The sequence below is a fragment of the Mustela lutreola genome, chromosome 10 (assembly GCF_030435805.1).
Source record: "Mustela lutreola isolate mMusLut2 chromosome 10, mMusLut2.pri, whole genome shotgun sequence".
NCBI lineage: Eukaryota > Metazoa > Chordata > Mammalia > Carnivora > Mustelidae > Mustela > Mustela lutreola.
In genome coordinates, this window is record NC_081299.1 from 68,265,141 (window position 1) to 68,292,176 (window position 27,036).

At 37.7% G+C, this 27,036-nt stretch overlaps 1 protein-coding gene and 1 long non-coding RNA gene across 2 annotated transcripts in view; one reads left to right on the plus strand and one right to left on the minus strand.

The window, feature by feature from the left end:
* The window catches only part of ADGRL2 (adhesion G protein-coupled receptor L2), a 605,011-nt gene that overhangs the window by 141,012 nt on the left and 436,963 nt on the right, over window positions 1–27,036 (plus strand). The window lies entirely within an intron of this gene.
* On the minus strand, window positions 108–21,204 carry LOC131809287 (uncharacterized). Its single transcript, XR_009345106.1, has 3 exons — window positions 20,580–21,204; window positions 15,627–15,704; window positions 108–1,288 (listed from the first exon to the last, which is right to left on the minus strand). It is a non-coding gene; the product is annotated as an uncharacterized LOC131809287 (long non-coding RNA).

Below are 27,036 nucleotides of genomic sequence, written 5' to 3' on the forward strand. Positions count from 1 at the left end.
AAGGCGAGGGAGTGGAGGAAGGAAGCAGAAGAGGGAACAGAATAGTATATAGAGAACCAATCAGTATCTGATAGCTATTTTTATTTCAGGGTAATTCATTCTTTCACTGATAACCCTAAGTAAAACCCAAGTCTGCATAGGATTATATATTATTTTCCAGAAGAAAAAAAAAATAAGTCTTAGCCATGTGTAAACAGAATCAAGACGCCAGGCATAGTGGTCTTACCGACATTTCCACACATACTGTCAAGCACAGCATGATTAGAGTATAAAAATAAGAGAGAAGTTGACCAGGCTATTTTTCACATTGGATATGACTTGAAGTTTGAGTTTAAACAAGGTATTTTCAAACATATTTCCTTTCATAAGACCTTTTAAAGACATATGGAAAGACACATGTTTAACAATTATAAGATAAGTTCATTTGAAACTCTTTAGAATAAGACTGAACTTCTCTACGTCATGGTGTCTCTGATTTTCAAAAGGTGAAATCAAATCCCAAAAAGAAAGCAATTGTGGAGTTAATTAAGACAACTTTGTGGCTATATTTGATCATTTTTAAAGAGTATAAGTTTCTAAAGGGTATAGGTTTTCATGTTTTAAATTGTGTAGGTCTTCAGTATAAAAGGGCCAGTTCCCCTCACCAGATGTTTGTGTATACCTGCCGGGGGCTACTTAGACACGGATAACGTGGGGGACCCAATACCCTGATGATCTGGCTTTTATAAATTTAAATTTGAAAATAAATTTAAAGATTAACTGGGCAAAATCACACAATGAAATAAAAAATGCATCTGTGTTTCCTTGTTAAATCCGATTCTTTACAGAATTTTTTTTCTTTTTAAAGAACACATTCTTAAATCTTACTCTCTTTCTTAATTCAAAAGACTGATTGGACTACAGAGGAATGAAACAGCTTGCCCATGTCATCAGATCTTTTTATTTGGGCTCCAGGTTTCTGAATGAACTTCCACACATGCCCTTACAGACATCTGAACTGCATAAATCCACAGGTGTTTAAGGAGCCCTAAAGCTTGGGTCAGAGAGCAGACATGCTCCACTATGACTCTGTAAGGATTTCGTACTGTGTAAGCAACAGTTGCAAGGATTTCTCTTTACTGCTGGATAAAGTCAGTAGCAGGAGAACCACGTTTTATTTTCTTCCATAACTATGATGTGGTTCAATAGTATTTCCATTATGAGCTCTGTAGAGTAGATTATCTTATCCACAGTGTAGGCAGCATTTTCATTCTTTACTTCACATACAGGACAGCCTGGCACAAAGCATCTTAAAATGAAAAAAAAAAAAAATAGCCATCTTAGAAGAGAAAATGTATTCTGATGTGCTGATTTTCCATCTTTCCATGCACTATACTAAGAAAACAATTTTGAAATGCCCAAATAGCATTTATTTGTTCTTCTTTAACACTGATAAGTTTGCATATCTCAGATAACCTTTTTGTAACGGAAATTTGAGTAAAGTTAGTAGAAGCAATTGACAGATTATACCCATAAAAATGTCTGAAAAATCTAGTTTTGTTATGTTTTAGTAATTATGCCTGAAACCAGATTTAGAGGAAAAATTCAGAAGAAAAACAGAGAACTTCATAGAACAATAAATATACGATATGCCCTGAACAATAAGTATACGATATGACAAACTATAATATTCAAATGTTGCTCAATATAAAAGTATTAGTTCAGCTTAGACAGAGAAATTGAGTCTAAAGAAGAAAAGCAAGGAATTAAAATGGGGAAAAATATGCTTGAAGAGTGAAAATAAAGTTACCTACCTTCGTGACACACAGTAATTAGAAACTAGGGGGAAAAAATCAAAATCTTAAGAGGATTTTTAAGATCAGAATAATTTAGAGGGGGAAATGATAAAGGTCCATAAGAAGAGGTTACTTGAAAAGGCATAATTACCTCAAATAAAAAGCCTGGGGGTGTCCATATTGCTCCTGTTTTAAAATTTTAAATAATTTCAGAAATCTATTTATGATAAAAATTTTCTATCATATATTAAAATGGTATACTTTGAACTGTATTTTAAACTGAAGCAGAATAAAAACAGGAACATCAAAACATTCCTTTATATGGTCTAAATGGTATTTCCGTGCTTTCCTTTAAATGCAGTATTTTCTTTTTTAAAAAGATGTTTCTAGGATGCCTCAAGAGCAATGAAGTCAGTCTCCTAGGGAAATGATAATTTCTTAGACAGTATCACTGTAGAGTACACACAGGTATCAACAAATGCCAAAGAGTCTTGTGACCTCTCTGCGTGAGAAGGTTGCCGAGGCACACTGTCCTTGCCTCCATGATGAATACACAAACATTTGGGAAAGAGAGAATCAGATCCACTCAAGTAAACATTGATTAGCAGTCCAGCCTGATTCACCTATCAATGAATCATGTAGAAATGATAAATCAAATGAACGACTGAAGATCAAAGGCCATCGGCACGTACAAGTGAAGACTCAGAGTTAACCTCCACCTGAGATTAGACATCTACTGAGCCAGCACCTCTGCCCTCCACACACCTCCTTCGTGCTTCATGCCCGTGGGCAGCCTCGATAGCTTTCTAACAACTTCTATATTTAAGTCACTGTGCTAGCTTTCTTAGGAAAATGTGCCCAACTCTTTCCTTTGAACATCCTCAGCAGGAGGAGGTGGTAATTTCTGAGAGGGGTTTGGTTTTGAAAATAGGCAAGAGTTGCTTGTACCCTTGTTCAGGGAATCACATGAAAAAACAAACCAAACAAGGCACATGGGACCAAAACCCCTGTGTGCACGTCCTTGTGTCAGCCTTCACGGCAGCTGATAGATGTCATCCATTTAAAACGTCACTGATGGGTGCCTGGGTGGCTCAGTGGGTTAGGTCGCTGCCTTCGGCTCAGGTCATGATCTCAGGGTCCTGGGATCGAGTTCCGCATCGGGCTCTCTGCTGGGCGGGGAGCCTGCTTCCTCTTCTCTCTCTCTGCCTGCCTCTCTGCCTACTTATGATCTCTCTCTGTCAAATAAATAAATAAAATCTTTATAAAAAAAATAAATAACATAAAACGTCACTGATAGTCCCTCTAGACCATGAACTTCTCAAAGTCAGGAATCAAACTATTGCCATCATTCTGTATCAACTCCTAGCACATTGCTTATTGGTTGAAAATAACTAATCTGAGGCACCCGTTTGGCTCAGTGGATTAATCCTCTGCCTTTGGATCTGGTCATGATCCCAGGGTCCTGGGATCCTGCCCCAAGTAGGGCTCTCTGCTCAGCGAAGAGTCTGCTTCTCCTTTCATCCCTCACCCTGCTCGTGCTTGCTCTCTCTCTCTCTCAAATAAATAAATAAAATCTTAAAAAAAAAAAAAAGAACTGATCTTTTTGTATGGTTCATAAATTGCCTCTGAAGGCAATCCAAAAGAGAATCATAAAACGTGAACATCTTTGTAGTAAGTATTAACTATTTGGATGAATAAAACTACACATGTTCTGAAATTTTAAAGGCAAAATCCAATTATTTGTAGATCAATGCAGAATATCTACTACAAATTGATAAAATTTCAATAGTGTATAGTGCTGTTGCAAATTATTTAAAATGCATATCAAGTTCTATATCATTATTTCTTTTTTCTCCCCAAGTAGCATGTATAACTCCGAATTCATCTCTCACTTCCAGAGTTATAGAAATCTTCCTTAAATTGCCTTTTGTTCATTTAGACAACACAGAGATGTGGATGTTTTCCTCATGCTTTGCATATATGAATTAGAAAACCAACCTCACGTTTGGCAGACTTACAAGTGATAAATTTCTAATTTCGTTTCTAGTTCTTATTTAATTTTTAATTCTAGTTTGTGATTATTGATTCAACAGGGGAAAAGTAACCTCATCAAAATGTACACCTTTTTGAAAATATCTGAAGTCTTTTGGGGCACCTGGAGGGTTCAGTTGTTTAAGCATCCACCTCTTGAGTTTGGCTAAGCTCATGATCTCAAGGTCATGAGATGGAGCCTGGGGTTTTGTGCTCAGCCCAGAATCTGCTTTCATCTTTCTCTCTCCCTATTTCACTTTGCCCCTCTCCCTATACTTTCCCTCTCTCAAATAAATAAATAAATCTTTTTTTTTTTTAATTGTCTTAAGACCTTAGAAGGGAGAGGTGCCTGGGTAGAACAGATAGTTAAGATAGTTAAGATTCTTGGTTTTAGCTCAAGTCCTGATCTCCAAGTCATGAGATCAAGCACATGGAGGGGTTCCATGCTGAGCCCAAAGTCTGCTCAAGTTTCTCTCTTTTTCCCTCTGCCCCTTGCACCTACACACTCATGTTGCACACTCTCCCTCTCCAAAATAAATAAAGATCTTAAAAAAAAAAAAAAAAAAGACTTTAGAAAGGAGGCAGGAAGTGATACAGCTACCAGAAAGAAGTAGCAGGGGGAGCTAATGGCTTTATCAATTTAAAGCTGAGTAAATGAATAAATGAAAATAAAAGGGGCTAATTACATCTGAAGTTCTACCAATAAAAGTCCACTTAAAGATAAATTAGAGGAGTGTCTGGGTGGCTCAGTCGTTAAGTGTCTGCCTGGGATAGAGCCCCGAATTGGGATCCCTGCTCCGCGGGAAACCTGCTTCTCCCTTTCTCACCCACTCCCTCTGTTTGTGTTCTCTCTCTCTCTCTCACTCTCTCTCTCTCTCTCTCTCCCTGTGTCAAATAAATAAATAAATAAATAAATAAAATCTTTAAAAATGCATTAAATAAAATTAGAAAAAAAAAGATATATTAGAAAGTGAGGAATATTGCTGGGGTACAAAGGAGCTGAAGTTGTTTATTCAATAATGCTGCCGACTCCTGTGATCATTCAAGGTTATATTCTAGAGTTTGAGGCAGAGGTTATCTGAATAAACCTTTACTTGAAAAATGGACAGGCTTTAGGAGATACAGAAAAATGTACACAAATGTCAGTCTAAAGTATATTTCCCTCACAAATGCTTAGATATTGCTGGATTTTTTAGCTACACTTGGTAATATCTTTATTTAATTCAGTGAAATAGTTCGGTAAAGAGCACATGCCTTTTGTTTCCAGGAGGATATAAAACAGCAAATCTCCAGTGATATTCCTTCCATCTTTTCCAATAATATTTCGGTTATCTTTACCTAATAGGCTGATTTTGCATAGGTGGTTTGAACTACTTAAAAAAAGAAAGACAGACAGAAAGAGATGTGGAACATACATAATGGCATTTTTACATAAATGTCTTTGTAAAATGACCAAAGAAGTGAAGAACACTTTAAATTCTACTCACCTTTTCATATCAATTTTCAAGTAGATTTGTGTATCTTTCATAAGTTCAAAATTCAGTTAAATATAAAGAACTTTATTCTGATAATGACAATCTATTGACTGAGAGCACATGGGAGGGAGAAATGTAATACGACCTAGAAATACTTAGATTGTTTCTGGAGAAAAATGGGCTGTAAATGAGGGATTCTTGGGCCCAGACGTGCTATAGTATGAATGTGTTTCTAATCATTGAAAATCATCACTGTGCAACATTCAAACTAAGAATGCTTCGTTTCTAAACTTGGAAAAACTGATTTCATGTGAATAAAATCGTCCTCAAAATTGGATATAATGTTCAATAATCTGTGTTCAGAAAGACATTTTAAACAGCAAAGCATTTAATATTGCCATCCAGACACTGTCCTGATGTGCTGAGAGCAGTGTGCAGAGTGCGCTACTGACGTAGATCCGAAATTTGCTGATGCAGGAACTGGTGAATAGACTTCCTTTCTGGATTTCTTCCTCATCCAGAAACAGAACAGGAAGATCATCTGCTGGGGCGGGGAGGGGGGGTGGCACGGGTAGGAGGGACACGACAGGGAGGCACAATAGAAGAGTATGTGAAAAGTATAAAATGACTTCTTTGGATTATGATCTCTTCTGACATGGAATATGTAATGCATATTTTTTAATCTAGAAGGAAATATAAAATATATGTAAGTGATAAACAAAACCTGCAAAAAAAATAAAAATCCGTTTTAAACAACATATCTCTCTATGTAAGCCTAGTGCTAGTGAGAAATACCAACATCTAAATGTTATATGCTCTAACCATTACAAGAGGCAAAGTCATTCAACATCAAGGAGATGTATGAACTATATTTCAGGAGCAAGGAAACAAACAAAATCCTAAAAAAGTAAATGCAATCGCTTGATAGCTAAGCAGACACAATATCAGGTTGCCCAGCATGTCGCAATTCCAAGACAGTATATGCCAGTAACCAAAAGCTAAACTACTAGCGAAAGAATATTTGCTGTCCATCAAACATAAGCCAATGGTTGCAATAAACATTTCTCTCCATATATCACTGGCTACCTGCCTATCTTTAATTTCAGGCCTTTGAAATTTTATCTCATGAAATATTAAGATATGCTTGTGCTCTCCTATTTTTAGTCCTATTTCTCAAAAGCATTCTATTTGTATAATACATCAAAAAAGAAGACAGTGGCTGTATGTTTCTTCCCTTTGTTGGGATATGTGGAAGGAAGGGAGTGGAGGTTATTTTGGGCATATTGTCTCTGGTCAGCCGAAACACATCAGTGAAGTAATTTCTATTTAAGTCTTGGCTTTGCCACTCCGTCTGTAACATGCCAGAACTATCCAACAGAAATCAGGACCCAAATCAGGAATTGTGGCCAGAGAAAATACACAGAATCAGAAGACTCGCATTCATCAGGTGGAGGGTGTGGTCAGTGGTCATTCACAGCACAAGCCAGCAGGCTCCGCAGAAGGGAGGGTCGGTGGATGCAATAGCCTTGTTCAGAAACCTCATAACTGTGTAAAAGACAAGGGCAGCTGGGTTGTTCCCCATCTCATTCTAGATGGGGAGAAAATAAGAGGTATTATTGGGGGAGGTATGATTGAGGCGCTTTCTGGAACAATTTTACATTAATAGCTCCCTTCGCTTTTGAATGAGCTGAATACAAGAGAGTGTCAACATTCCCAAACTCACGTCTCCTTCATGTTTTGACAACGTTCACTGACCTAATAGCATCAAGTTTTGCAAACACTCTTGCCTACATGGCAACTCTGCATATTAAGTTAGCACTGTTTTGCTAGGGGTGTCAGAATCTTGCTGATTTTCTCTCACTGAAGTAGAAGACTTGCTTCTATCAATCAGCAACACCTTTAGCAATTTATCCCTTCTGTGTAAACTGAAGCAAGATATGGTGTCCCATTTTTAAAATTTCATCCATACTCATCATTTTTAAAAGTGTAATCAGGAGGCTCGGAGCCCCTCTTCTGAAGGTGGATGATTTATTTTGAAATGGCTTTTCCCTGGGCAAGATCAAATGCCCCTGTGAAAACCAAATCCATAAAGTAACTGTCCCATCATCTACAGTGTGTTTCATGGGAATAAATAATATGGCCACGCAATTTCACTGGTGGAGGGAACCTTAAATATCACCTACGACATTCATTTCATGTCACTGCAGAAGAGTATTCCATTCATTTCATGTCACCTCAGAGGAAACAGAAGCTCCAAGAAATTAAGTAACTTTCCTAAGAGAGAGAAAATCATGCTTTGGTGGCAGGGTACAGACTGGCACCCAGAAGTCTTCATTCTTAATCTGGACTTCTTGTCTGAATTCCTACAAATGTCACCCTAAAAAGTGTACATGATGACTGCCTTTTTGCTTTTTTGTTTGTTTTTGTTTTTTACAAATTTGCTCTCCTCTCTCTCTCTCTCTCTCTCTCCAGTTGTCCAGTTTCACTTTTTCTTCCCCTTGAGAAGTTTAGAATCAACAATTCTTTTCCTGGAATATTTTGTTTCAACACAAAGTATTATAGTTAGCTTTTTATATTTTCAATGCCTGAGCTCAAGGTCACTAATAATAAAAGTGTTCAAAACGACACATCCCGTATGATGAAGCTGCTAAACTGCATTACCATATTTTTCTTTAACAAAATTAATCTGCTCATGTAAACCCTGGGTGGGTAAGTTCGCACTCAGAACCCATCCGAGAACCACACTGTGACATAGATAGATAACTATTAACTCCTTTTAAGCTTTCAAATGTCTCTGAATGTACGAGCAAAGGATCTAAAAACTGCTGATCGAATTCAAATGAGTCAGGATAGAGCAGATGGTTGAAGAAGGCATACAAGCAAGGAGGAAATCTCCTGTTCTCCCTTTCTGATTGCTTTGCCCACAGAGGAATAACGATTCAAAGAAAATCAGTAATCATGGCGTATGTCATTAGCATATTCCCGATAAGGGAGCTTACATAAAAATTCCCAGAGAAAAGGAATGACTGCTTGAAGATCAATTGCAAAGAGCACATTTCCAGCTGCCTGCCTTCTTCCGAAATATGAGCTATTTAAGACTTTTAAAAATTAAAGTTTGTAAAAAGTATGGGCAAATACTGAAGGTTGTTTAAATTAATAATGATGACGGTTGTAAACAAAATAAAGCTAGTATATTTGCAAGTTGGTCAGTGCAATGATTAGAATGCTTTAGTACCTTACCCTTCACATTTCTTGACTAAATTCCATTTGGGGCTGCAGCAAAGTCCAAAGACTTATTAAAATATTGAATATCCCTTTTCTTCTCACCCCTGTGTAATGGAGGATTAAACGAGCTGCAGTGAAGCACCTTCATTGCTTTATCGTGAATCCATGTGGCAGAATGTGTTTTCCCTCTTGACTGATGAGCAGAAATCATTGAAACACACATCTACTCTCAATAAAAACTTGCATGAAACAATTTTAAAAGGGGAAAAATTCTAATTCAGGTAACTATGGATCGAATGTGCCAATATTGAGAAAAAAAAAAAAAAACCTTTTGGAGGATATGCTTTTAATGAAATGCTAAAATGCTAAGCAAGAAAACAATAGGTGCTTAATTAGAGTCCTATCCTACACACCTGATGAGACTTTGTCATTGGTATACATTCCTTGTTGCTTTCTCGTAGAGTCCCTAGATTTCTAGTTACTGAAGGGATACAAACATCCATGTTTTGTCAAGGAGAATATTTAACCCTCAAAACGAGACTAAAGTATTTCCCCTCTATAGGAAGAACAGCAGTCACCAAATATATAAACACCTTAATCAATAATAAATCTCCTCATAAATTAACCATGAGACACCATATTGGCAGGTCTTCTTGTTGACTAGAGAGGACCTAGGTAATGCTACTATTGATTGGACCAGTGGGAGGTAGATGGTTAAATAACACAATAGGAAATGTCACAATAGTTTTAATTTTATTATTGAAACCCAAACTTTCAATGGCGGTAGACAGATTGCCTTCATTTTTCATCCATCAAACAGCCATCTTGAGCATTTCATCAAAAAGAACTTTTCTTACACTGGCATTGCAACCAATAAAGCCTTTTATGCATGGCAAGTTGGCAGAAACTATTAATAAAATGTCTGTCAACTGCACATCTCTCTTTTTTTTCTTGAGCAAAAAAGGGGGGAAATCATTAATTACAGTTTCTGTCACACACAAAAGACGCAATGATTGTTCTGGTTTCTTAACAGCTTGAATTCACCTACTGACCACCTCTTCTGTTGTATTTGAAGAGGGATAGGTCCTTATCCATCTAAACAAAAAGCTACAGAGCCATCGGAACACATTGCCTGTGTCTGCCTGGGCAACAAATGTGGTATTTTAGGTTGACTCTGAAAGAGGATTATGAATATGGATAGAATGCAAATACTTCATCTATCTTAATCAGAATACAGGAATTCAAGCTGTTGAGGGAAAAAAAAAAAAAAGACCTTAGAATTCCCATACAAGGAAAGAAATTTTATAGTGCTTATTGAATTTAGAAGACAGAGATTAGAAATGAACTTAATGAATCCGTTCATCAGAAGGCAAGCAACAGACTTAGCAACAAGTGTAGCTCAATTACCCTGATGACAAATAAATTTAATGAACTTTCAGAGAGGGAAACAACTGTTTAGCACAATTAAAAAAGAAAACGATTTTTTTTTCTCTTTGGCACCTTTGCGCTGTCCTTGCCTTTCTACCTGACACTAAGTTTTTTCCTTCTCTCCCTCTCCATCATCCTAAAATGATGTTTCCTCACACAAGTTTTGCAGTGGAAAACAGAAAGCACAACTATGCTATTTCTGTTAACAACATAGAGAACAAAAGGGTCAGGAATGACTTGCGATAGGTTCCTTCGGAATTTGCAACAAGGCTGTAGTAATAACACAGTGTAGAAAGCTGCCAGTTTCTTTATTATTTCAATTTATCTGTTCAGAGTAAGTCAACTAAAAGGTCTAGGTGGCCAGGTTCAACTTGTCTGGGTTCCCTGTTTCCTTCACATTTAATGGATGCATTTGCTCCAGACACTGGAATATTGAAATGCAAAAGCTTTTTCTTTGTTTTTGCTTTTTTTTTTAAAAAATTAAAGAAACTTTTTGATTTAGTGCACTTCTTAATATAAATACTAATAATTATCAGTCCATGATGCTATAGGCTTTTAAAATATACACTATAATTATTTTTATGAATTTTATGCATCAGTCTACAGGTTGATGACAACTTTATGTTATAACAGATCTGTATTAAATTTCCAGCTCAACTCGTTATTAGCTGCGTTACTTTCAGCAAGTCATTTAAATCTTTCTGAGCCTCAGTCTCCTCATCTGAAAAGGAGGAAAATACTAGTAGCTACATCATGTAAAAATTAAGTGATTTAAAGTATATAAAGTGCTAGAACACTACTGGGACATAGTAAGTGCCATATAATCATTAGCCGTTATTATGAGCCAGTCCATTTTCATTTGATCCAAAGCCAACAATGAAAAGATGTGAATTCATTTTAATGATAACAAGATTAGCGCATACACTAAATCTTTTCTCATTCTTACCTACTGACAAATAGGTATGTTAAAAATTTGAATAAGATGGGATCTAAGGGAGACAAACCATAAGTGACTCTTAATCTCACAAAACAAACTGAGGGTTGCTGGGGGGAGGGGGGTTGGGAGAAGGGGGGTGGGGTTATGGATATTGGGGAGGGTATGTGCTTTGGTGAGTGCTGTGAAGTGTGTAAACCTGGCGATTCACAGACCTGTACCCCTGGGGATAAAAATATATGTTTATAAAAAATAAAAAATTTTAAAAAATCAAAAAACAAAACAAAAAAACCTGAAAAAAAAATTTGAATAAGAATTTTACGGAATAAAAGTAGGGACCCTTCAACTTGAAGGGGATATTGTGAGCAGCTATTACGTTGGGAGATTGAAGACAACAGAGGACGATAAGATTGGTAACGTTCAAGGATGTGTTGTTTCATTTCTATAAGGAAAAAAAAACAGCTATAAAAACCTGTCAGTATCAGAACTGATATTATCTTTTTTTTTTGAAGATTTTATTTATTTATTTGACAGAGATCACAAGTAAGCAGAGAAGCAGGCAGAGAGACGGGGGAAGCAGGCTCCTCGCTGAGCAGAGAGCCCAATGTGGGGCTCAATCCCAGGACCCTGAGATCATGACCTGAGCTGAAGGCAGAGGCTTAACTCACGGAGTCACCTAGGTGCCCCTGATATTATCTTCTTTACAAAATTTGAATCCAAGTTAGGAGATGACTGTGCTCTTTCTTACTCTATCTAATATATGCATAGGTATATATGATACATATATCATGCTTCTATGTAGATATATATCTCTTTATAGGTATAGATATATCTATATATAGAGTTATATAGAGAGATATATATATCTATATAGAGGCATGATATATATATAATCTTTTTTCAAAAACCTCCATTGAACAGAACTTTATTACCACCGGTTAAAAATGTCATATCACAAGAATCTGGCAAGCATTCAGAACAGTTTAATCTTTCATCAAGGTTTAATCAGAAGAGGTTTATATCTCTTTTGTGCATTGTCAAGTGCCCACCACAATTTGTCTCCCCCATACTGGACTGACAGATTGAGCGAATAAGCAAAGAGCCGGAACATTCGAGTATAATTGCAGTGTCAGCACTGTTAACTGTATTTATGAGAAGAGAGTTAACACTATGACATTAATAATTTCATCAGATTACACATGTTTGCTTGACAAACAAGCAAGCTATTCTCTTTAAATTATCTGTGACTAGTGCCGTTTGCAGCTGGAGAACAGCCATGAATTCCAGTTTAAAAAGAAAAATAAACTCACCAAAACACCATTCAACTTATTTTGTTATGTTTTGGGAGAAAGAAAGAAAAAATTAAGTCTTTAAATATTTGCATTGAGCCAGACTTCATAAATCCTGATTTCCTGTCAATAAGAAAGAAAAGTGGTAGGAACGTACAATAAAAAGGAAGGGCCAGGAAGTATAATAATTGTGTCTAGCTGTACTGTAGTTCAAAAATAGCTTCAGGCAGAGACATGAAGTCTTTTAGTTTGCCTTGACTTTTTAAACCACTAGATGCTCACCTGCAGTGGTTTCTGTGATTTGTGGCAGCTTACCAAAGGCACAGGATAATAAAGACAGTTTGTTACCCTCTAATTTTGGAGGGGCATAACACATGAAGCTTGTACAGCAATCTCTTACCTACATATTTCACTCCATAAGGGGAAACAATAAGAGAGAACATGACATGTATTAGAGAAGTAAATTACAATGTTATACTCTTTGGTCCAATAAACCATTGTGGGCTGTCATGCTCCTGACTACTGAAGTGTTGTTTTATGCTACAGCTTAATCAGCTGGGTGTAGGCTATGCTTTCATATGCCAGTGCCTTAGGCAGTATAAATGCTATGATTCACACTCATGATCGCAGGAGCCTATATAGTGAGGTCCGCAAGACCGGCCATGAAATTATTGGCCAGGGTGATGTATCTCCTTGCACTTAATTTAGAAGAGAGAATGGACTTGAACCCGATTGTGAAAATTATCACAAAACATCAAGCTACCTGTTTGTCTTATTTAATAGGAACATCTTGCTGGTGTTGGTTCTCACAAAGGTCATGTTTCATCATTGGAGTCTAGAATCTATGCCCTTGTGAGAACCTCTCAGGCAGAAAGCATCTGTATTTATGAAGCTTGTGTGAGGCAGCATAATGTTGACCTGAATGCAAAAAGTTAAAAAGAGATATACTGACTGCATTGCTAGTGAGCCCCAAAACAAAAAACAAAAACCCACCGCTTCTACAAATACGTACAAAATCAAGTGTCCGAAGAAAGTGTTTAGAGTACCCTTTTTATAATTCTGATAGTAGTTTTATATTCACTTTCATTATTCTTATGCCATAAGTATTGATAACATACCAAAAACAACATGGTAATAATTAGTTATTTATTTATTAGATATGAATATTATACACACACACACACAAACACACACACACATAAACATAATCCCTGTTACAGACACATAGAATATTATCATGCTGTCTTGAACAAAACTAATAGATCTGATGAGAAAGAAGGAATAATACATTTTTGGACTGGAAAAAAAATACTGAATTCAGTATCAGTAACTTAGAAATAGTTATCACCAGAGTTTTATACAAAATGAAGAAAAATATTTATGAAACACAAAGGTAAAACAAGGTTTCCAACTAAAATGGCTATTATAAAATAACAACAACAGAAAACAAGTGGTGGTGAAATTGTGGAGAAATTGAACACATTGTTGATGGGAATGCAAAATGGGCATAGCCACTGCGGAAACAGTATGGTGGACCTCAAGAAATTAACCATAGAATTGTACATATGATCTAGAAATTCCACTTCTCAGTATATACCTGAGAGAACTGAAGGCAAGAACTTGCATAGATATTTATACACCAATGTTTATAGTAGCATTATTCACCATAACAAAAAGATGGAAACAAATGTCCATCTACAGAGAAATGGACAAACAAAACGTGGTATATACACGACATGGAGTATTATTCAGCCTTCCAAAAGACTAAAATTCTGACACAAGCTACAACATGGACAAACCTTGAAGACTTTATGCAAACTGAAATAAGCAAGACACAAAAGGACAAATGCTATATGATTCCATGTATACAATGTAACTTGAATAATCAATTCATAAAGACAGAAAGTAGAATGGTGGTTACCAGGGGCTGGGAAGAGGGATGGATGAGGAATTATATTTTAATGAGTGTAACATTTCAGTTTGGATTGATGAAAAAAATTCTGGAGATGGGTTGGTGGCGATAGTTGGCAAAACAATGAATGTACTTCATGTCACTGTACACCTAAAAATGGCCAAAGTAGCAAATTTTATGTTGTATGTATTTCACCACAGTAAAAAAGTACGTTTCTTAAATATATAGAGTCCCTACCCCGACAAAACTGTTGATATCCAGAACTAATAACTTAACTCTATCAGAAAGGAACTCATATAAATGTATTGACTTTAATTGTAGTAAAATCTCACAGTTGTGGATTGTCAATTGATGGTAACATGTTCGAACTAGATCAAAAATTCTTTGTATTGGATTCGTACCCTTTGTCCTAGAAACTAAAGGTGCTCTTTAGTACCCTCAGGATTAGTCTCTGCAGTGTTAATTGATTAAGGATAGATTTGATGCCCATATTAGAGAAACACCAGTATGAAAGTATTTATATTTATAAAATTGATTCTGTTCACTTCTTTTAAAAATGCAACATTTTATCCCTCAAATTATGAGCAAATTTTTATGGGTTTGACTACAGACTTATGATGATTTGTCTAGAAGTCCCTCAGTAATAGTTCACTCTCTGTTCTGAGAGAGAACTGTATACCTTATCCTGTTTGTATTTTGGTTCGCTCATTTAGGTACAGAGAGGGTCTCTGTTTCAACGTGAACGTCAATTATAACAGCGGGGTCCTGAAGCCTGGAACTGAGAAACCCTGACTTTTTATTTTATTTTGTTTTTACTTTCTTACATCTACCTCCACTGCTGTTCATTAATAGGGGATCAATATCATTATGCCATTTTCATTAAAATCATTTAGAAAGCACCACATTGTGCACAAGGCCTAAATAATGCGCTAAAGATCATTACAGGTGCAAAGGGCCCTTTCCTTCTGCCTGGGGGCATTTCCGTTCTTATTCTGAGAGATCCAGACTGATAAGCATGAAGAATGATAGGAAATACAGAAAACATTAGGGCACAGTAACCAAGACTGTGGCATTTACATCAAATACAGGCTAAGAGTAAACTTCTTTTAGTGTGAAATGCAAGAATATGATGAATCTGGAAAGAGCAGGACCCCAATGGCAGTACCTTTCTAATCAGCCCAAGAAAGGCTGTTTCCAAAAATATTAAGAGCTTGAAGGGAAGAGGTGGATTTACTCTGGTACAGGGTTCATTTGCAATTCTGTGAGGTCAATAAATTATCACTTAAGATGACATTTCCCAAAATGTGTTCCACAGAATATTGTTCTACGTGGGGATAAAAAAGAGTCCCAGGGCCCAGCTGAGTTGTACATTCTATCTCTGTTAGAGATTGACAATGAACATTGAGCTATCAAAGGCCTATAAGTCCTGCAATAAAGAAGATAGTTATGTTTGTTTAATCCAGTCTTTCCCAAACTTCTTGAACCTTCAACTATTCCCTCTCTTCCCCCACCCCCATTCGTCAAAGATAAAATAATTTAGAAAACTGGAAAGTTTACCTTATGGTATCTGGGGACACATCCCATTTTCCATTTCCTTGGTAGAGCACCTACTTCAACCAGGCAGCGTTCTAGGCTCTGGGAATACAGCAGTGAACAAAAAACAAAGTATTTGCTTTGTTCAACTATATTATGAGGAGAAGACTGAGACTGAACAAAACAAGTACTGTATATAATGTGTCAGAAAGAGTTAAGTGCAATTGAAAAAATTTTCAGGGAGCAAGGGGAAAGGGTTGCTTGCTTTTTTAGAGAAAGTGGTCAAGGTTGAGAGGACAGGAGACAGGTGAGATGTGCTGATCTGATCAGTTTCTGGGGGACAAATGGCAGCACACAAGGAATATGGGAACCAAACATTCCCTCTAGAGGAAGCCCCTTTGCACTTTCTCTTCAACAGAGGAGACTTAATATTGATAAGGAAGTTCTACATGGACACACTAGCTTTAAGCAATTCTATTAAGGGACCAATTTTACCAATGTGGATGGGTAAATGGCTTATCTCCTTGTGGTAAATTAACTATTTGGGGCTTCTAGGGCACTGTTCATTTACTAATTAATCTACGAATTGTTTGTTCCTTGGCTTCTAGTTAGTGACAGTTTCCTCGGTGACGGCATGTTCTGGAATCGTGCTTCTTTCAAGTCCTCTATTTCACATTGTACTATGGCTATTCATCTTGCTCCTCACAAAGGAGGTAGCACATGGGAGCCACGGGTCATACATTATTTGTCATAACCAGAAAGGTAGCTATCAAGTTGCTGAGCTGTGTTGAGGGGAACGATGACAGGGCACTGACATGTTTGCTGCCTGAGTTGATTCTTGAGACCAGAAGAAGGGGTTCCATTTACTACTGTTGTGATCAAGATTGAATGACTCCTTCCAAGATAAAGTAATTTAGAAAGCTGGAAAGTTTGTCTTATAGGACTTGGGGACACATCCTAATTTCCATTTCCCTGGTAGAAGTATCTCCCAGTTTCAGAGCCAGCCACATAGTTTGTGGAGTTCCGTGCAAAATTAAAATACGGGCATATTGTTCAAAAAACTGGAGAAAGTGGTAGTAAAGGTCCTAAAATACACAGATTTCTTTTCCTTTCCTCCATAGCCTCCATTCTCGTGACTTACATTGGTGTTTATTTGCTATGTCGTGCCATTCTAAGTACATTTTAAATTAGCATGAATTTTACCGTTCAATTTTATATTGTGCAACGCCCATTTTAAATGCATATATAAGAGCATTTAAGTCACGTGGAAACATTGAAATCACACAATTCCTATTTTGTAGCTTAGATATGTATATGCATTTTATTTTTACCAGAACAGTGAAAACTAACTCAATTGTTTTCATTTCACTTCTTGATACATGCACGTTCTATAGTCACTCTGTATCTTACTGAAGAGTAGGAAAGTTTAAACAGGAAAAGAGCTACGTGTTGCCCTATAATTTATTTCCTTTCCATGTCATCATTATCACCAGAACCTCAGTGACAGATGTAACCCCCCTACCTTGTGCTCACTTTCAAATTCACTATTCTCCCACACATTATGGGCCCACTGGACCTGTGCCCGTTGAGGCATCACAAATGGTCTATGTGCATGGGAGATAAGGAACAACAGACTCACAGACCACATACATCTCCTCTGGTGTTGTTCATGCTCCATTGTTCTAGCGGAGTTCACTTCATACAACACAAGTTCCAAGATAACATTATTATTATTTTTAAAGATTGTATTTATTTATTTGACAGAGAAAGAGAATAAGCAGGGGGAGCAGCAGGCAGAGAGAGAGGGAGAAGTAGGCCCCCTATGGAGCAAGGGGCCCAATGCAGGACTCCATCCAAGGACCCTGGGATCATGACCTGAGCCCAAGGCAGATGCTTAACTGACTGAGCGAGCCACTCAGGCATCCCCAAAGATAAAATTATTAAGAATTTCATACAAAAAACTAAAAAGTTTCTGCACAGCAAAAGAAACAATTCACAAAATGAAGAGGCAGTGGGAGAAAATATTTGTAAACCATATGTCAGTAAGGGTTTAATATCCAAAATATATAAGGAACTCATAAAACTCAATAACAATCCTCCTCCTCATCATCTGTGTGGAAGATGGACAGGAAATTCGACTAGACATCTTTCCAAAAAAGATACAAATACCAAGAGTACTTGAAAAAATGTTCAACATCCCTAATGATCAGGGGAATGTAAGTCAAAACTGAGATTTTGATTGAGATATCACCTCACACCTATTAGAGTTCTAGACAGTTATCAAAAAACAAGACATAACAAGAGTTCACGAAGTTATAAGAAAAGGGCGCCCTGGTCTGTAGGAATCTGAATTTGTATGTATATTATGTAAAACAGTATGGAGGTTCCTCCAAAAAGTAAAAATAGAGCTGCCTTTGGAGCCAGCAATTCCACTTCTGGGTATGTGTCTGAAGAAAATAAAATCACTATCTCAAAAAAAAATCTGTGCCCTGTGTCCATGGCAACATTATTCATAAGAACCAAGACATGGAAACAACGTAAATGACACTGGAAAAAGAAAGTGTGATATCTGTATATAAGACAGATAGATATCATATCTATATAGCTATGAAGATATATATGGGATAAATATTGGATTATTACTCAGCCATTAAAAAAGAAGACAATCCTGCCATTTACATCAACATGGATAGACCTTGAAGGCATGATGTTAAGTGAACTAAGTCAGGCAGAGAAGGACAAATACTGTATGATATCAATTCTATATGGAATCTTAAAAAAAAAAAAAATCCAAGCTCACAGAAACACAAAATAAAATGGGCTGAATGGACTGTGGGGTGTGGAGAAAATGGGGGCAGGGGATTTTGGATAAGGGTACAAACTTCCAGTGAGAAGATAAATGAGTTCCAGGGATCTAATACTCAGTGTGGTGACTATTGCTAAGAATACTCTATTATGGGGGGCACCTGGATGGCTCAATGCATTAAGCCTCTGCCTTCAGCTCAGATCATGATCTCAGGGTCCTGGGATTGAGCCCCGCATCGGGCTCTCTGCTTAGGGGGAGCCTGCTTCCTCCTATCTCTCTCTGCCTGCCTTTATGCCTACTTGTGATCTCTGTCTGTCAAATAAATAAATAAAATCTTAAAAAAAAAAAGAATATTATGTACTTGAAAGTTGCTAAGAGGGTAGGTCTTAAATGTTCTTATCACACACAAATAAAGCACAATTATGTGAAGCAATGGATTTCTTAACTAACCTTATTGTGATCATCATTCTATGATATGTACATATCAGATCACCACACTGTACATCTTGAATTTAGACAACATCCGAGGTCAACTATATCTCAGGAAAAATGGAGGACAGAATGAAATTTACAGAAAGAGGCAAAAAAGAAAACCTAATTAATGGGAAATATGTCCTGATAAATCAAACTGATTCCAATATTAATAGTCAATTTATTTGTTTAAGATTTTATTTATTTATTTGACAGAGATCACAATTAGGCAGAAGGGCAGGAGGGGGGTGGGGGGGAAGCCGACTCCCCATTGAGCAGAAAGCCCAATGCAGGGCTCAATCTCAGAACCCTGAGACCATGACGTGAGCTGAAGGCAAAGGCTTAACCCACTGAGCCACCCAGGTGCCCCTTAATAGTCAATTTAAATAATGGAATAGGTTAATAGCATCAAATTTGGATTAAAGAAAGGGAGAAGAAACTAGTTGTTTCAATACAAGATATTCACTGGCTGATGCCATATTATATCCATCCGATTACACCATTCGTAATAAAGCACAGTCCACAATTTAAAAAAAAAAAAAAAAAAAAAAGGAATTTCAAGACTGTGACAGCAGAGCATTAAATCCTGAGGCCATGTGCTCAGGTCGTATACCCTAGAAGCCGGCCCTGCCAACTTTCTCCAGTGCAATGTGGAGACCACAGATGAGGGTATAGACACCTCACAAGAAATGTTGCACACTCTGTTCCTTCATTAGTTTTCCAGATCTACCTCTGACATAACCTTTAGAAGGTGAAATACTCACCAAGAATATATATTAAATATTAGTTTGAAAATAGCTTCAGGACTTAGTTTGTACAACTAAGCTCAAAATGCTCTCAGCCCATGTGCCCTTTTCCTGGAGGCTCAACTCAAGAAATTTTTGATCCGCTAATGGAGCAATTCTTCCATCTTTTAATGTATGCGATATCATAGCTCCTCTTTCCCTCTTCTCCTGCTAAAATCACATTTTGATTAAAGTCGCCCTTTGCTTCCTCCTTTCTTTCAACCACTGCCACACTCCTTGTGTATCAAATCCCTGTCTTTCAGGATGATTAAAATCTAGAGTAATGGAGTGCCGCAAGTGCCAAAATGAATCGGAGATCAATGCACAAAAACACACAAAGCCAACAAGCCTGCTCGCAACTCTGACACCCCATTAACTGCATCTTAAGGTCTGGTGGCCTCTGCTTCTCTTGGGGGACAACATAGCCCTTGTTCGGCTCAAGGTGTACTGTCTTCCTTTAGTGGGAAATCACTTAGAAAAAAAAATACATCAGTGACATGGCAAAAAAAAAAAAAAAAGATGCCGCCTCTCTTAGGAACACACAAAAAAGCTGCTTCCCGGCTCCTTCTTCACCACTCTATCTGCCCGCCGACACTGTACTGACCTTCTGCCCCGTCCCCATACGCGCTTTGTCACCGAAGCGGAAGACCCAGCATTTTGACAGACAGCTCCATGCATTTACCATAAACCTGGGGCTTGCCTGCATCGTGGTAGAAATCATATTACCAGATTCCTAACAAGAAGGATTATGAGGTTAGAAACTGTTAAAAAAGAAAAAAAGAAGAAGAATGAAAAAGGACTCCTTCACACGGAGCCCCAAGAGCCAGCTCCTGCAACAAAGCCCTATTTTCCATCTTTTATGTAAAGCAAATGGATTAACAACGGGCACGAAGCTGAGCTGCCGCCCCGACTCACTGTGCCAGGCAGGCTCTCTGCGGAATTGTTTGCACCAGCCATGGCTTGTGTGCAAACAGGAGGAACGTGTCCAGGCGGCAGCCACTCGCCACGGTATGCGAAGAGTTAGCGAACGACATGCCCGGGACCGCTTTCTTCCCCCTGGCCAGTCCGCCCGAGTCAGGGCGTGCCAGGGTGACGACTGATGAAGGCAGACCCCAGGTCTGTCTTGGCACGGACGCTCAGGTCCGGGGGAGAAAGTTGATGGAGCTCTGGTGTGTATTCAGTTTCTGTGCACTCAACAAACTCCACCGCGAGGAGCCAACGTGAACCGCCTGATGGTAGTACGCAGGCTGGGGCGACCCACGAATGCAAGTGTCCTGATGCTTCTTTGGAAAACAAAGGAGTTACCCGGCTAATGAGCTAAATTAGACTAAACTAGCATTCGCCTTAACAATTATTACTTACAGAGCTAGCTGTGCTCGGCGTGGTAACAATAATGCCAAGGCTGAATGGAATGCTATTTCTCAGGTGCATATCCTCCCGCTGAAAGCCCACTGGACCAGGACCCGCGCGGCCCAATTCTGCAGACTGGAGGAAAGTTTTTCAGAGTCTGGACGATAGATGAGGTCCTAGGTGAGCAAGGAAAAGAGGGCTGGGAAACAAAATTCCTTATTAAAACCAAAAGTGTTAACCTGACAAACATACTCATTGAATCTCTTTAATACTATATATGAAATACATATGGTACTCATTTTCCCTTAAAATGAGCCATGATAAGAAAACAATTTTATATTCTCAAAGCTAGAACCAGAGAAGATATGCATTGGTGATAATATTGATTTTTTTTTTTAATTCTACTGAAAGGCTATTACTAGACATAGGTTATAGTTACAATGAAAACCAAGAGCCGCTTTTAATCCGCTGGGGGGGACAAGTGATGTTGGCTCCTTTTTGTCACTGTCAAGGTGTAGAAAGAATGAAAAATACTTTGGTGGATTTCATTATTAGTACACATGAACAGTCTGAACTCTCCATTATTGGGTCGCCTTTTTTCATAGTCAGTGCCTTTTGCAGGCTCTTTTTAAAAAACTATTTGACAAGAAAAAAAATAGCTTTCAGGGTTTGATATGTGAGTACCTACAAGTTTTCACAAGTTTTCACAAGAAAGTAAATGAGGAGCAGGTCCTGCAAGCTTAATCATATTAACTCGGAACACAATCAAGCTTCACATCTTAACCAAAGCTCGGCGCTTCGTGCAAGTGTGAACAAAGACTGGATGGAGTTCTTTCCTGATCTTGGACAAAAATAATAATAATAATAATAATAAAATAAAACAGATCCCTACCTTTAAAGTAAACATTCTAGTAAATCTAAAATAACATGAAATGTCTCAGGTAGCTGCAGCCAAAATAAATAATCATTGGCAATCAGAATGCTACCAGTACCTGGAAAGAGACGTCGTATCCCTTCGACTAAGGGCACAACTGAAGAAGACCACAGACTTCTCAGTACACAGACGACTAGGGACTTCATCTCTCAGTCCTCTAACAGCATTACTGTTGATTCGTATCAGTACCCTGCACCTTTTATTTGCTTTGCATTAGGGAAAGGGATTTTTTTTTTTAAATTAGTAATCTCACTTTTTCCATCGAAGTTTGTTTGATACGATTATACTTTCCACATGTTTCTTCTGTGCTGCTTTGTCTTTTAAGGCAGGCAAGGTGAAGCAGAAAGAAAAACATATTTCATGTGAATATTTAGCTTTGACACTATTTGGACCAAATTATAGAGAAAACAATGTTCTGGAAATGATTACTTTTTGTTAAACTTATGAAGTGTCGGGATAAGCCTGAGTGAATCAAGCAAGCACATTTTTCAAATTATTTCAGTAAAGGATGGGAGCTGTAAAAACAACTTCTTAAATCTCAACGACTTGGGATAGCGTTTTCCATTTTGGTTGTAGAGGAAAAGTTATCTCTTTAATATGGAGGTGTTTGTCCATGATGCACGTCTGTATTAACTCAGTATGGATTTTACCTCATCGTGCTAAATGAGCAAACCAAGTGATTTTAAACATGTGAGCCTCCTACATTTTAATATGTGGGTTTCCAGCCTGCTGCGGGCAGTCTCCCACAGTTTATAGTGTGATGTTTCACATCAATTTAAAAGAGATGAGAGAATGGGTTACTTGAAGAGTTTGTTTCCTTGTAATCAACTGTAAAGAGACCAAGGTCATGTAACAGATTTCTTCTTCTTTCTGTCTTAGCCAGGAAGACTATGTGAATGCAAATTGCTTTATTGGTGAAGGGAATTAAGATTATAAAAAGCTAGGCTTAAAGAAGTGCAAAATCAGGGCTGTGTCAGAGCAGGGACAACATAATTGTGGTATGGATTCCCATATGGGACTAAATTATCTAGATTTTAGTAATGTCAGCAGTTCTGTGGAGTTGCTGGAATGCGGCCAATGTGCCATATTTGCTTCATTTTTTTAAGATGGTTCTGATTCTACACAATTTTAAATATGCACGAAGCTAAAATTGTTTGGGTATTTTGGTGGCACTTCTCAGATATATGTCTGTGCCTGTCAGGAATTTTATTTGACTATGAAACAGGAAGTGATGCTGACGTGCCTTTATTTTTCTAAACAAAATGCCATTTATTATCATTTCTATCCAGGCTATCAAATCTTCCCAGTAGGGGAAAAAAAATACCCACTTCTGTGAGTACACATCAAGGTTGTCTTCCTTTACCGTGTACCATTCAGTAATACTGTTCTGTAGCAACTCAATAAAGCTGATAGTTTTTCTGGGTAATTACCCACAGCCCCCTGCAGGACAAATTAGCATTCATGACCTGAATAATGCTTACTAGAAAGAGTTCAATGGAATTTACTTAATCAGAATCATTGCTTTCTCTTCACTAATTTTTTTTTACCTAGTCCCCAATGCCTGGTAACAGCAAATATCTCTCAAACCAGTGTTTCATACCCGATGGGGGTGGGGAGCATGAATCTTTAAATTTGAAATGCAGTTGTGGCCTTGGAAAAAATTGTATATTTTTATATGAATAATTAAAATATCTACCTTCCTTAAAATTTTCTATTGTTTTCTCTTTTTAATGCTTACTGGTTTTTGAAAATGAGAGAGGTTTTTTTTTTTTTTTTCATTTTTCTAATTATTTGCAACAGTTTTCCCATTTGTTGAGAATAAAACTTTACAATTGGTCATGCTTCTGGAGTGAATGCTTATACAAGCTCCATATTGCTGGGCATCAAAAATCAGATAATAGCTCAACAAACTATGGGTACTGTTTTTGATGATTTTTTTGTTCATATTTGATTATTTATTTGATGATTTGTACCAAAATACCAGGCCATGTGGTTATTAGAATATTCAAAGAAATGAGAAGGAAGAATTAACACTCACTGAGCTTCTATTACGTACAAAACACTGCCAGGTAAACTGTTTTTTCTCTTTCTTATTCTTTTTTTTTTTTTTTAAGATTTTATTTATTTATTTGACAGACAGAGATCACAGGCAGAGAGGTAGGCAGAGAGAGAGGAGGAAGCAGGCTCCCTGCCAAGCAGAGAGCCCGACTCCGGGCTGGATCCCAGGATCCTGGGATCATTACCTGAGCCAAAGGCAGAGGCTTTAACCTACTGAGCCACCCAGGCACCCCACTTTTTCTTATTCTTGAAACAGTGCCGTGAAGGAAGCACTAGTAGGTCCATATTTATAAAGAAGGAAAATGAGTTTCATGGCTTAAGGTAATTCTTCCAGTGTTTACATAGAGTTACCAAAATGTTATCCAAAAGCTAACACTTTTTTTTGTTTTGCTTTTGTGTTTATGTGTAACGATTTCACATTTTTTGGAAAGTCAAGCAAAAGGCAGTCTTAAACCAATTCCATGACTGAATCTCTAATTTGGAGATTTCTAACCTGAAGAAGGAGATTCCTGAAATTCGGTTGCAAATTTGTGTCTTTGAACACTAATTTGCTGTAAGTGTAGCTAAGGCTAGAAAAATCCACCGCAGTGCAACTGTCCTGCAAAGGTTCTGTTAGTCCACTTCTTCTCTCCATTACTTTTTGCGAATCCCCTGACCCAACAGAGCCACAGAAAGGTGTGAACTGCTGGAACATGGTTCCTCAATGGAACTTTAGTAAGGGTTGGAAAGCAATGCTATTAAATCAAGCGAAAGAATTCGGGTCAGAGATAAGAACCAAAATAAAACAAAGCAAAATCAGGGTGGTCGTCAGTGTTTCTCTGTACTTAACTCGGTGGAGACGGTAAGAATTTCTGTAGGATCGGAAAACTTGTCTGGAGACTTGGTTTGTGTAACAACTTTGAAGTTTTTACTTACGTGGTATAGTTGTTTGGGTTTACATATTATGTTTGTTTATTGTTTATTTATTGTATGTTTATTGGAGGTGACTTGAGGGGAAGCTGAAGGAGATTATAGGGACTAGTTAGAGCCCCAGAAAGAAACCTCTTGGCTCCGCCACTGATTAGATTCCATACTTCCAATGTACTAAAACCGTTCATTTGAACTGCAAAGGAGGGGTTCACTCATCCAGGCCCCTGTGCCACACAGCACTGAACTGAATTTGGTACCTAATTAAGTTTCCTGGGGTGCAAAATGGTTATCCCACTTCTAAATCTAAATAAATCAAAATGTTTTTTCAACTTTGGGGGTTTCAGAAAACCCGCAACACATTTCTGCACAGATTTTCCTTCCAAACACTAGAATATTGCAAGGAAAATTCGATCCATATGTTTCAGATTTACTTAGAGTTGTATCAAAATCTTGTGTTGCAATTGACATTTGATGTTCATGAGGTTTTCTGAATGCTTTCTATTTGCCTTTAACTCAAGAACAGAAAGTTGATTTGTCAAGCTTATATGTACTGAAACCCCAAAATATTAAATTTGGGTGGAAGACAACAAACTTAAAAAAATCGGCATAGGGCATAAAATTTAATAAGGCATGTGTCTTGCCATGTCTCCAGTGTTGGGGACGTGCAGATATGCCTCTCTCTGGCCATATGCTCTCTATAGATACAATTTTGATACTGATCTGGTGAAAGGAAAAGTGGGACAAGGAAAAGAAACAAGGCCAAATTTTTTTTTATTATTATTATTCCGGTACTCCTACCTGATGTAAATATTAACAGGATATTATCTGCAATGGGAGGCAAATGATATGTGCAGTGACAGCTTCTACCTAATTTTCTTCCATCCTTCAGACACTCTCCGCTCAGTCTCTGACCCACACTGGAGCTCTACCTCTGCCACCAGGATGCGGGAGATGCTAGATTTTCTGGTCGGCAGTGTCCCTCCCCATCACCAGACAGATACCAGTGGAAGGGGGACAGGCAGGAGTGAAAATAAATAATTTAAACTGCAGCATTACGTCTTAGAGGAGGTAGTATAAAAGAATCTCCATTTGTGGCTGATAGTGCTATTTTTAGGGCTTCTAAAATAATGGCTTCCCTTTATTCATGGCTAAGAATGTGGTTCTGCCTCTGCTTAGAACATGACAATGGTGCCTTCCAACCAGAAGCCGTTTGGAAAGAGGCATCATGTTTCCAAGGAGCCAAGCACCTCAGGAAAAAAAGTTTTCTGTTAGCAGAAAGTAAGTCACCATCTTCTGGTGATGGTTGACGGCAGTGTCTACAGACGGTGTGGGAGTGGGCCATTCGCTTTGTTGGTTGTGCAATCCGCATGTGCGCTTTTATTGTTTTCACTAGTTTTACTTCTAGTGTGTCCTCTCTTAGAACAAAAATGATATGGAGAAAAATAGTTTTTCAGTATAGAAACATAAAATGAATGCAACCGGAAGAAAATAAAAAATCCTGAAATCTCTCTTCCCCAAATAACTGTCACTTATACTTGCCATATATAGGTCCGTCTACCATATTTTCTATGCATAAACATGCATGCGTTCTGTTTTTACAGAAATGATATCATATAGGGGGCATGGGGACGAGTGGTCTGGGGAGCACTTTTCAGTGCCACAAGGCCACACACAAAAAAGAAAGAAATGATATCATATAGCCCATACCTCCTTATTCACTGGCCATACAGAGTCACAGACAATTATGCCATATTTTAAATGTCTCTGTGGTATTCTACTGTTGGAATGAACTATTTAATCATCCAACTATTCAAATATGATTATTCCAATTTAATGATTCAAAATATTAGTTTTCAGGTTGTTCCAATATAGTGGCTACTGGTCATATAAATAGCACAACAAATGCCATCTTTACTTAAAATCTTTGCCCATGTCAATAATTATTTCTTTAGGATAAATGTCCAGAACTGAGATGACTATTCAAAATGTTAAGGCTTATGAAGTATATTTACAAAAATAGAATGCACTTTTTTTTTTCTTTCAAAATAATAGTGGGTATAGGGCCTGTCTCCATGACTTCATCTGATCTTTGTCAGGACCAATCACTCACCTTTGCAAGAT